The following is a 10291-nucleotide window of genomic DNA, read 5'->3' as shown; positions in this document are numbered from 1 at the left end:
TGGGTGGTGCCTGTACCCGAGTGGCGTGGACAAGCCCCGGGCCCCAGATCTGGGCGTTGCTGGACCGAGATGGTCCCACCCGACCCCAGATCCGCGTTGGTCAAGGCCCTCTCCTCCACGCAGCCTCCCGTGCAAGCCCAGTCACCCCTGCCTCTCCCGAGGTGGGCTGTGAACCATGTGGTTCTGACTGCACAGGGACCTCTGTGAGCCTCGGTTTCTTCATCCATAAAATTTTACACACGGGGCATAGCGGAAGGAATGCGCTGATTTAGGAATCAGACGAGCTGGGTTTGAATCTCAGCTCGAGTACTTATCAGCTCTGTGGTCTTGGATGAATACTACAACTTTTCTGTGCTGCACTTTCCTCATCTGTAAAATGGAGCTAATCTGATATATACGAATAAGCTTGGAGATATGTCTGTCTATTCATTTATATCTGGAAGAATATACCCCAAACTCGGAATTGGGGGCAACACCTGGGCAGGGGCTGTGGGGTTGGGAGAGGAAAAAAAATACAGCTTTCACTTTTTGCTCTACATGCTTATATGTTGTTGAATTTTTAACCACAAGCGTTATCTATGTTTTTAGTTATGTTAAAGAAATAAATAATATACATGAAAGTGTATGACAAAGTAGATAATAAATGGTCACTACTATTTTTAAAGTTTTATTTGCCATTTATTCATGAACCACGGTCCTGTATTGCTGGGTCTACTCAGTATTTGAAAGGTTTTGGCTTTTTTTCAGTAACTTGTCAATATTTTATTATTTTTTTTTTTATTTTAACTTTTTGGCGGCACCGCCCGGCATGCAGGATCTTAGTTCCCCAACCAGGGATCCAAGCCACGCTCCGTGCCGTGGAAGTGCAGAGTCTTAACCACTGGACCACCAGGGAAGTCCCTTGTCAATATATTTTTTTAATATAAATTTATTTAATATTTGGCTGTGTTGTGTCTTCGTTGCTGCGCGCAGGCTTTCTCTAGTTGCTGCAGGCGGGGGCTGCCCTTCGTTGTGGTGCACGGGCTTCTCATCGCGGTGGCTTCTCTTGCTGCGGAGCACGGGCTCGAGGCTCCCGGGCTTAGTTGCTCCGCGGTATATGGGATCTTCCCGGACCAGGGCTTGAACCCGTGTCCCCTGCGTTAGCAGGCGGATTCTTAACCACTGCGCCACCAGGGAAGCCCTAAAATGCTTTGACGTGTAACAGGTATACCCTTATTTGAAGTTTAACATCCATATTTTGTTTTCTCAGTAAATCCCTAAGTTTTTTCAACACAAGGAAAGAACTTTAGGCTACTTTGTGTCATCTGTATTTTTTCATATTTTTTTATGGTTTTTTTTTTTTTTTTTTTTTTTGAGTTAAAAGAAATATTTTAATTGGAATGATATACAACAGACAAATGAGTCCCAGGTGCCCAGGCCTGCTTTCCAACTTTTTTACCCAAGCTCAGGCCCACAGGATGGTGGGTAAGCTGGCTGGGAACCCCTAAGACCCCTGTTACTTTGTGCGGGTGCAGGACAATGTTGCTAGAGCTTTGTTATTAAGTTTTTATTTTTTAAGAGACATTATAAAGCATCCTAGTTTTAAAATATTGACAAGTCACTAAAAAAACAACTTTAAGACATCAAGTACAACCTCCAAAACATGACTGTTGCTCAGACTTGTCTGCAGGCCTTAAGTCTGTGCCTCTTCTGAAAATGTCCTCAGTCTTGGTCTCATACTCCTAAAGAGCTTGGGAAGATAATGGGTTAAGGCCCCCTCCCGGTAGGGGTGGTTTATCTTGGGACTGTTGGTGACATGCAGTCCTAACCCAGAGGCATATTTATAGTTCTGGATTTGGAGTGGGAAGCCCCTTTGCTCAGACCTCAGAGTACAATGCTGACGATGAGATGCCCAGTCCACAGGGACAGAGGAAGATATTTTAGGTCAGGGGCCTTTCAGTGCCCCCAAGTCACACCCCAGCAGCATTCACTTATCTACCAGGAGGCAAGCTTCAGGACCAGAAGGTGTGACCGAAGACAGCAGAGTGGGAAGGAAGCCTGGCCCGAGGGAAAGGTCCGCCTTTGACATTTGTCATGCTGTGAACTGAGGGTCAGATATAGTCCTTTCCATTAAGAAGTGGCTGTGAGCCAAAGAGCTCACGAGATTTATTACAGCTATCACCTCCCATGACTTGGTGGTCTGAAAAGATTGTATAAGGAAAGGAATTTCCTATGCCTCGGCAGTGTGCAAAAGGCCAGATGAAATTTGTGGACACTGTCTCAAGGATAAAAAGAAATTTCTTAAAAGATTATGCAGTAAGTAGATGTTCACCCAAAAGTACCTGTAGGGCTAGGACAAATGAAGGACAAAAAGGGAACAGGCTAAGTATTCGTCTGACTTTGAGCTTAACATAGTGATTTAATAATAATAATAATATAGCTAACATGTATATAGCACTTACTCTGTGTGCAGACCTCATTTTAACGGATTTGGAAACAGACACAGGGAATTCCAGGGGTCTGGGTTTGATCCCTGGTCAGGAAACTAAGATCCAGCAAGCCTCACGGGGTGGCCAAAAAAAAAAGAAAGACACAAAGAAAAATTCGGTAATTTGCCCCAAACCTCACAGTGAGAAGCTATTACCTGTGTATGTTGGGTGCAAATGAAATGTTTGAGAAATTTAGCTAAGTTCACTTAATAATTCTTTTTTCTGGTAGTAGAATAAGGAAGTTTTATTTGTGTTGAACCGAATAACATTTTAAACTCATGTTTCCTGTGAGACGTTGTCCCTACTCCAACATAATGCTGATGCCGATACCAGTGTGCACAGGTGGGGCCCAGAAACTAGTGTGAAACTGTGTGTCTTTTGGTTTGTGGCCATAGCACCCATTTTCAGAAAGCCCAGTGTTTGCCTTCCTGCCTATGGGAATCGTGCTCAGCTCCTTTGTTCCAGAAGAGCCACTCTATTCCCAGTTGCTACGCACCAGCCTGGTCTCCAGCCGTTGATTCTCAGTGTCCTGTCACGTTGTTCCGCACTTTCTGTCACTGATGCCATTCTGCTGACCATTGGCCTAGTTAGCTTACTCCCCACAACAGTTATGAGAACAGCCTCTGTGACCTGTTCTCTGCAAGGAACCTGGAGGGTGGGGGCCACCCGGCCATGTTTACCTTTGTGTCCTCCACCTCGCCTGGCATTTAATAAATGCTTGTGGGATAAGCCATGAACTAGAAATGGTGATCCCTGCCTCAGCTATGGTCACATTCCAGCACTTTCTGGTTGTTGTGTCAACCCATTTTGGCTGAGCTGGTTCTAGGATGATGAAATCATGAAGAAACAGGAAGTGGCCCGTTTGGTAAGATGAGGTGCAAGATGAGGATGGGATTTTTCTGGTCTCCCAGTCACTGCTCTGGAGACATTAAATTTGGTCAGAAACTTTTTTTTTTTGGCTGCCTTGGGTCTTCGTTGCTGCCCATAGGCTTTCTCTAGTTGCAGTGAGTGGTGCGTGGGCTTCTCATTGCAGTGGCTTCTCTTGTTGCGGAGCACAGGCTCTAGGCGCACGGGCTTCAGTAGTTGTGGCTCGCAGGCTCTAGAGCACAGACTCAGTAGTTGTGGCACAGGGGTTTAGTTGCTCTGCGGCATGTGGGATCTTCCCGGACCAGGGCTCGAACCCGTGTCCCCTGCATTGGCAGGCGGATTCTTAACCACTGCGCCACCAGGGAAGTCCCAGGATTCTTTTAAATTTGATTACCATATTTCAATCTTCCAGGTCCTTTCAGGCAGGTCCTGGGGTCCTTGGTGACAGACTTTGCCTCAGTACGGCCCTGAGCCATGTGTCTGTCTGTCCATCGGCATTCGAAAAACAGGAAGTGCTCAGTAAATGTTTATGGAATTGAATGAATTGATCAAACATAACCTTGGCAGCCATTAAGTTTACAAAATCGTCAGTACTTTGACAACTATGTTAAGTGGTTTGAACTCATGTGCACATCTTCTTACATATGTGCTTGGGAAACATGGCCATAAGCTAGAGCTTCTGGATTAGGCCTCCAGAATGTTTGAGAATATTCATTGTTTGCTAAATTGGGAAGATTTTCAGATGATATTCTTCCTCTGTTATAGTCTCAATATAACCGATGTACAGATTTAATAAAATGGTACCCATCACCAGGCATGGGGAACAATTAGCCAGGACCCATTCCTCTGACACAAGCCTCCACTTAGTCCTGTCCTTAGGATCTTGGAGAACATTCTCAAGTAGCCACACTCCCCTTGGCTACTAGGGCCTGGGGAGCCCAGAGCGGTCGACCGTCCCATGCTGCCACTGCTGCTACTGCTGCTGCTGCAAGATCCAGCCCTGGGTCCTAAAGAGATTAAGTGCTGATCCAGATTCCATCCCAACTTTGCCATTCAGGGGCTGTGTGACCTTGGACATGCTAAGCTTCAGGCTTCTCATCTCTAAAATTGGAGTAACAACAGTTCTCAGTTTATCTACTTCATGGATTATTGCAATAGCCAAAATAAAAAGAAGAGCAGGTGTGTGAAGCTGTAGAGTCATAGAGAAAAGTCAGTCAGCGTTATGATTAATGATGCATTTAAAATTTTATTTTAGTTGACGTGCCGCGTAGATCAAAACTCTGCACTGTGTAAAGACTTAGACCTGCCCCATCGCGATGCCCACGTTCTGTGCTGAGAATCCTCTCTCAGAGCCCAGCAAGATTCAACAAGGATTTGCCAGTGACAGAGCACATATTAAATGTGTTCTCACAGCAGGTTGACAACGGTGGCCCAGCCTCTGTGCCAGGGGTTGGGGAAAAAAGTTATGTTGCTGTCTGGGTAGAAGCGATCTTCCTTACTAAGAAATCTGGCAGCAGATTGGCCACCAGGACTGAGTTCTGTGATGTCTTCCCAGCTTGGCAGGCTCCTTGTGCCTTGGGGTTCGTGGGCCAGAAGGTGAGGTGCTCTGGGCTGGCACAGGTTCAGCAGCTGCTGAGGGCAAAGATGCACTGGGAAGACATTGTCCCAGAGTCACAGAAAAAAGGGCAGGCCCTGCTTGGTGGAGGTAGGGCGAGGGTTGAGGCCTCCAAGCATTTTGAGAAAACAGAGAAACTTATTGTTTTGTTCTTGAGTCTGGAATTGCACTTAATGTACTGGCCACACATAGTACTGTGACCAATTCCAAGATCAACTACAGATGTGAATTAAGAGCAGGAAAGAGTGCGTTTTGTCCCAAGTAAGGAAGGTGGCAGAAACCCATCTTTCCTCTCCAAAGGGGCTCCTACAGAGAGAATAAATGTCCGGTGATAACTGGGCCCAGTGTCCAACCCCTCACCTAATTCCAGAAGTAAATTAAGAATTTCTCCAAGCAGAGCAGAGGTATACAGAGAGGCAGGCTCTGGGGCTGATGTGGGCCCTGTTTGTGGTTTGAACAGGGCACCCCTTTCAGTTATAGAGCAGAGCGGGGAGATCAGCTGATGTGCTGGACTCTATGGGACAGAATCTGAGCAAGTTATTTCCACCACTTGAGCCTCAAGAAATGGCTTCTTTCTTTACTGGATTGCCGCTGGAGACAGAGGATTCTAACCTCAGGACTGCCCTAAGGAAAGGGCCATGGTAATTCTCCCCACATGAATCTTGCTCTCGTGCCTAGAAGTTTCCCTGACTTTCTACAGAAAGCCAGCTTGGTGTCAAATTAATTTTGACAAATTGTGCTGAAGGCCTAAGAAAGGCAGACATAAAAGGGTAGGAATCAGGGTACAAAACTCAAAACTGCAGCCAGAGAGGCGGGCAGGGCAGCCAAAGGAGAGGCAAGAATTTTGTACATACCAAGAACTTGAAGTCAGAAATGGAAGACTCAGAGCTTGCTCTGAACGAAATGAGTCAAGGCAGGAGGTAGTGTGGGCTTGCCCCTCTGACCACAGGCCCAGGCTCATCTCAGAGACCTTGAGGGCCCTGTGTGGACAAGCAGGGGGCCACATCTGCTCCTGGTGCTGGAAAGGTCTCCCTTCTCTTGCTCACAGCCTTCCCTGCTCCTGGCAGCTTCAGGATCTAGTCCAGCTCTTAGCGTGGCATTCAAAGCCTTGCCCTCCTGGCCACAGCCTGCCCCTCCGGCTTCACCACCCCAAACAGGCAGAGCCCCCAGCCAGGGCCTGTGTGCCTCCTTGCCTGAAATGCCCACCCCCATCTGTCTCCTCTGAGGTTGGAACCTTCCATGCCCCAGCACATTCTCTCTATCAGTGAGCCCCTCACCTCCCAGGACCACCTCTGTCCCTCTCTCTCCTTGGCCCAAAGCCCTGGCCCTGGCAGCTCTCTAGGCCCAGGAGTCTCTCACTTAGGTGTGTCTGACAATTGCCTGCGAGGATATTAAAATACAGCTGCCTGGTCCCCAATCTGGGTGATCTCGTTCCTGAGCTCCACGGGGGTCCTGTGCACACCTACAGGGGAGGTCCACTGGTCTAAGCCACTCCTTGGGAAGTTTGCCTGTGAACCAGGTACCCATTTGGGTCCTCCAACCCAGGTATGCAGGAACCACACTTCATTTCTCAATAACAGCCACATTTCTGATTCAAGCCCCCCTTCCCCCGGGGGGGATAGAAACTTAATTGTCAGTTTAGGGGCTTCCCAGCCTCACCTGTGGGCCCTGGGCAGCCACACATTTCCTAGCAAGATTGTGTTGGTGATGGAGAAGGTGTTTATTCACAGAGGAGAAGCTGACAAACCTCCTGGAGCAAAGGCAAGGTCCTCTTCCGTACTCTGACCTTGATGCAGCAGGGTCACGCTCTCCCAGGGGAGGGAAGCAGCGGATGCCAGGCGAGACTAAGAACAGATCTGCCTGTGGCAGTGGGGACCAGAACCCAGTGGAAGGAAGGGTCACGGAGAGGTTACACTCAAATTCATGTAAAACTGACATCCTTTCCCCAAACCGTGCTTCCTCTCCTCACTTCTCCTGACCTCCTGTTTTGGAGGAGGTCCTCTTTTTCAAAATCCTAGAGTCATCTTTATTCCTTTCTCTCCTTTAATTCAAGAATAGTACGGAAATTTAGAGGTTATTTTGCCCAGTCCCTCCATTTTCCAGGTGAAGAGATTGTGGCAATTTCTGGCAAACCCAGAATTAGATCCCAGATCCTGTCATGGACATGAAGTCCAGTCCTCTTAGCCCAGAGACTTCCTGTCCTTCACATAGTTATGTGTCCTCGTCCCTTCTGTGGCCACCACCCGACAAAGCTCTCCTCACCTCCTGCGTGGATCACGGTGACAGTGCCCAATACTAATGTGTGACACTTTGCTCCTGGTGTCCATGGAATGCCTTCTCTCCTTCCCATACCTTACATCCTACTCATCCTCCAAGGTCAGCTCAAATGCCACCTCTTCCAAAATCAGGTGTTGGCCCGATGTGTCCTCTCCCCCTCCAGCTGCATTTAGCACCGCGCCCCAACGGCTCCCGGCAGGTGAGACGGTAGGCAGGCTGCACCTGTACGCTATTCAGTTTTCCGTAATTAGATGAGAAATTCCTAAGAGCAGGGACTTGCCTTACACTTCTTGGTTTCCCCTACAGGGCCTGGCATCGAGGACTACATGATAAAATTGCAGTTGCTGCTTGTGTGGTGTATGCTAAGAGGGGAAACTTTAGCAAAATGCTTAGAGGTGGCCACTAAGCCGCTGGCCCAAGTGAACCGGGAACACAAACTGAGAAGGAAATGTTTAATTTCTGGGGTAAGCAAGCTCCAAGAGTGGCTGAGGGTGACGGAAAGAACTGATACAGTCCAGCAGGCGTCTTCTTCCAGGACAAGAGGAAAGGCTCTACATACCAAGGACCTGACGTCAGAAATGGGAGGGTGGAGGCCTGCTGCAGGGGGGGACGCGGGGGAGGTGCAGGTGGAGGCAGGAGGTAACCAGCTTGCCACTCAGACCGCAGGTCCAGGGTCACCTGCCCCCAGATGCACGGATGTGCCTGGACTCTGGCTGAGCCACTGGCCCCAGCTGGACTTCTGGGGCTCTAAGGTGACCACTGCTCTTCCTGGGGCCGAGAAGCGTAAGGGTCCCTGCTCTGTGGCCTCACGTTCAGTCTGGGACTGCAGCCTGGCTCCCCAGCTTCCCTAGTTTGGCTTCAGCCGCTGCTCCCACTTGATTCTCTTCAGTCCACGCTCCCGGACAGGCCCCACACGGTCCCTCGGCTCTGCTGGCTCAGTCAGTGCGCAGGAGACTCCGAGACTCACCCGCCGGGCATCCACCTGGGGCACTTGGGAGCTCACTGTTTTCCAGTGTCTGGTACCTGGTAGGTGCTCAATTACATTGATTAACGAGTGACTCATCATTCTGGGGTTCAGCTCCCTGAGCCTCCCCTTTGAAGCCCTGACGGTCAGCCCAGGGTCAGCATCAGAAAGAAAATCCCTGTTTCTGAGTCCTTGTGTCTTCTCCTCACCTCAGCCCCCTGCTGTCTGGCTGTCCTCTCACCATGGGGAGGGGCTGCTGCCCCAGGAGAGGGCGCCTGGAAGGCAGGGCGACCTTGGTGGAGGGTGAGGGGCAGTTATACCCAGCACTGCCTGCCTGTCTCTCACTTCAGGGCCTGTCCTCATCTCGGAAACTCCAGGATGCAGAGGGTAAGAGACCTGCCTTGGCCCCAATTCTTCACTGTGCACAGAACCTCCAGTCTCCAAGGGCTTTTTATTTTTTTTCCTTTTTCTTTTTTGGCCATGCCATGCAGTTTTCGAGATCTTAGTTCCTGACCAGGGATCAAACCCGTGTCCCCTGCAGTGGAAGCACAGAGTCCTAACCACTGGACCACCAGGGAATTCCCTCCAAGGGCTTTTTTAGATTCATCATCTCATTTTATCTTCTCCCCAAACCTTATAAAGTGGGGGTGGGCCTGTGGACATTACTTCCATTTATCAGATGAGAAAAATGAGGCAGGAGAGGATGCCAAGTGCTTGACTTAGGAAGCAGAACTGGAGCCAGAACCCAGGTCCCCCCACCCCCGGCCCAGCAGCTTCCCGGCACCGTTCTGAGCCGCTGGGGCAAGGAGAAGTGTTGGCAGGCCTGGTAGTGGTTTTCCCAGCAGGAGGAGCTCACACTTTTCTGGGAAGTAATGTGCAGCCTTTCAGAGCTGGGAGCGCTGGAGCAGTACAGGCTGTCCCCTTATTTTACAGAGGAAACGGCAGCCTGGGGCCCCTGACTCCAGGCCAGCAGCCGGTATCCCCACTGCGTGCTTGTGTGCAACAGTCAGGACCCTCAAGTTTGTTCTCTGATTACTGGGCCCGGATTGCATCCCATTTGATGCAAGACTGTGGGGCCCTTCTGCGAACCGCTTTATTTTTATTGATGCAGCTATAGGCACAGTGTTCCCAGGCTGCCTGGGTTCACATGCCACCTCCTTGACCAACTGGCTGCGTGACAGGGGGACGTGACCATGCCACTACCTCGGGGCTCAGTGGGTTTTTTTGTGTGTGTGTGTTTTTAAATTTTTGGCTGCGTTGGGCCTTCATTGCTGTGCACGGGCTTTCTCTAGTTGTGGTGAGCGGGGGTACTCTTTGTTGCGGTGCGTTAGCTTCTCATTGTGGTGGCTTAGGCTCTAGGCACTTGGGCTTCAGTAGTTGTGGCTCGCGAGCTCCAGAGCGCAGGCTCAGTACTTGTGGCGCACGGGCTTAGTTGCTCCGCGGCATGTGGGATCTTCCCGGAGCAGGGCTCAAACCCGTGTCCCCTGAACTGGTAGGCGGATTCTTAACCACTGCACCACCAGGGAAGTCCCTCAGTGGGGTTTAAATGGGATGATACATGTAGTCTTTAACTAAATAGCACCTGATCCATAGTAACTAAGTAAGTAAATATTGGATGGTATTATTATTTAATTTAGAGTTAGAAGACCTAGTGGTAAAATTCTATTAGGCTACACAATTATAAATGCCTGTGCTGACACCACAGAGGTGGCCCCAGGAGGAAGCTATTGAAAGGTCTGAATTTTTCCCCAGCAGGAGAGCAGCTCTGCGGTTTAATTGGCCTGCACAAAGCCACCCTGATCCCCTCCCCCAGTGCGGACAAGGAGGCCCTGGCCTGCTCTGCACCCTGCCAGGAACCTGTCATCAGCAGCTGATTCCACTCCCCAGCTCGTGGACCGGGATTGCTGCGGATCTGAACACCCTAGGGAGGCAAGTCCCTGCCCACTTACTGATCACTGAGAACAGGTGGGTGCTGAAGGTCGGGCCAGACCTATTTGTGGGGAGGCAAAGCACGAGGTTCTGGAGAGAATTAAGAGAAAACACTCCCGTCTCAGCCTCCATCTGCCTGGCTAGGGCTGGCATGGATGTCAGGCAGAGCAA

The sequence above is a fragment of the Stenella coeruleoalba genome, assembly GCF_951394435.1.
Source record: "Stenella coeruleoalba genome assembly, chromosome: 1".
Taxonomy (NCBI): Eukaryota; Metazoa; Chordata; class Mammalia; order Artiodactyla; family Delphinidae; genus Stenella; species Stenella coeruleoalba.
This window is presented reverse-complemented; position numbering follows the sequence as displayed.